Below are 2,376 nucleotides of genomic sequence, written 5' to 3' on the forward strand. Positions count from 1 at the left end.
TCCACGCCCTCCTAAAACGCCTCGTTTAAACACGCCCCAACATGTCTACGTCACTGTGTGGGAAGATTTGCATAATGCCGCCCAAATGTTCACGCAAAGAAAGAAGGCGTAACTTTTATTCTCGCTGTAGTATTGTTGAGGCGCTGTGTGTTTCGTTGTGAAAGCGAAACTACTTTGTTTGGTCTTCCAAAAGAGGACACGACTACAAATCAGTGGTTAAGTTGTATTTACAACACTGTTCCAGAACACTTCAACCCAAATATTCAGATGTGTGCAGCGCATTTTATGGAGGACTGTTTTCTGATCCTGGTAGAGTAGACTACAATGCCGGCTGTTCTGACTCACAGACTGTAAGTACGTTTTCATTTGAAGGATTTGCCACTGATGATTCAAACGCGAGTTTTGGGCAGTGTGGATTAACGTTAGCACTTGTTGTTTGTCATTTCTCTGATCATAAATGCAGACATGGTTTTATGTTTACGCGGCGCGATGCGACGCAACGCAATGCATAAAAGGACAGTATAAGTCATTATAATCAGTAGTTATGTCCCCACTGGATGCAACAAATGCCTCGTTTGTAATGGGTTTTAATGTTTTTGTCTCGTCGCTCCGGCCGGGACACGGCATCAACAGTATGGTGAGGGGTGTAACATTTCCGTCTCACGCTTGAGGTATTCGGCCAATCACAACGCACTGGATAGCTGGCCAATCACAGCACACCTCGCTTTTTCAGACCGATGAGCTTTGTAAAAATCGACGCGTTTCAAAAAGGCGGGGCATAGAGGAGAAACAATAATGTACAGTATGTGGAAAATAATGTGTTTTTTTTTACTTTAAACCGTATAAAACACATTTCATTACACCAAATACACAAAATAATGTGCTTTTTAGCAGCATCACATGACCCTTTTAAGATAGTTTAGGTGACTAAACACACAGAGTGTAAAAACACACAGTAGTTAAACCTAAATTACTCAAAGTAGATTTATTTAATAAGGTATATTAATAGCTTTTCCCGTCAGTCACCAGTATTTTCTGACCTACCTGCTTAAGATGCCCTAACTTAAAACCATCTATTACAACATGGGCACATTGTGTGAGGCAGAGAATAACCTGTTGAGACTACTACTGCACTAAAAATGTTAAGGTAGGAGAAACCCTTTTCCTTTTGTGAAGCACATACTACAGCTATTAAGTGAATTGCTAAAGTGTGCTTAAGTGACACAGTATGAAAATCTTGACTTTCAAACTGCAAATTCCATGAAAGGTTTTATCTTTTTGGTGTGGTATTTTTAAAAGTTTAGGTTGCTTTCTAGTTCTCTTTTGTGCTGTGATACAGTCAGTTCTGTACAGCCGTGGTAGTCTTTTTTGGTTTTGGTTTTTATTTGGCAGACCACTTCAAGAATAAAAAAAAATAAATGTTGGTACAAAACCACGAATCTCATTCTTCAGCCACTGCAGTTTGATGGACACCCAGGCCACACCCAGGGTCCAAATGGTGTCTGCTTGGCACTGTCACCCACCTCTGTGAGGAGGAAGTGCCGCTTGGAGCACATGACCGTATGTGTAAAAGTCAAAGGATTCTGTGATGGTGGGGAGAAAAGGCGAGAAGGGTATAACTGCAGCCCAGAGATCTCCAAATGGGGGCGGGAACTCCAAAACTGGGTGGGAGCTCCAAAATAGGGCGTGACTTCCTCCCATTGACAGACAGGCACATGACACACATGCACAATTTTTCCCCCAATCCACTTCAGTGCAAACTCCGCCCCACAGCTGATTCTAAAGATTTTATTGGTTGTGTCAATTAAAGTGATGATTTCCTACACTATGCTACAAAAATGCTTGCTGAAGGAGATAAACAGTTAATAAGATTATGCGATATGAGATCGTTCCGTAACTCCCCAACCGGACCTCACCGGACAATGGCACCTTTTTAGTTACACCCAGTGTCACTACCCCCTCCTACCCTGCGAATTTTGAGCCCGGGGACGCCCCAGTTGCTTAGAAAAAATGATAGAGTGAAATCTTTCCCCTGCCCTGCGCTGGGACGGCTCGCGGGAGATTCCCGTTTATATCATTAAGCAGAGGTTCAACCTCCAGTCCGAACACCACTGGCCACAAGCTTTGGGCTCTGCTCTCACTGAGAATATTTACTTATTTTAGCATATTTTATTTTAGATGAACTAGAAACAATGTTACATTTATAAAGTTTTATTTTGAAATGTAAGTCAATAACAATTGGCTGGAGCCAGAGCCAATGGTGAAAGAATTTGCTCGAGTAGACCCCGCCCCATTTTGGAGGTTCTGCCCACTTTTGGAGTTCACGCCCTATTTTGGAGATCTCCGGTCTGCAGTTATATCTACTTGGAGAAGGCT

Source organism: Sinocyclocheilus rhinocerous, unplaced genomic scaffold (genome assembly GCF_001515625.1).
Source record: "Sinocyclocheilus rhinocerous isolate Xijiao unplaced genomic scaffold, SAMN03320098_v1.1 scaffold11881, whole genome shotgun sequence".
Taxonomy (NCBI): Eukaryota; Metazoa; Chordata; class Actinopteri; order Cypriniformes; family Cyprinidae; genus Sinocyclocheilus; species Sinocyclocheilus rhinocerous.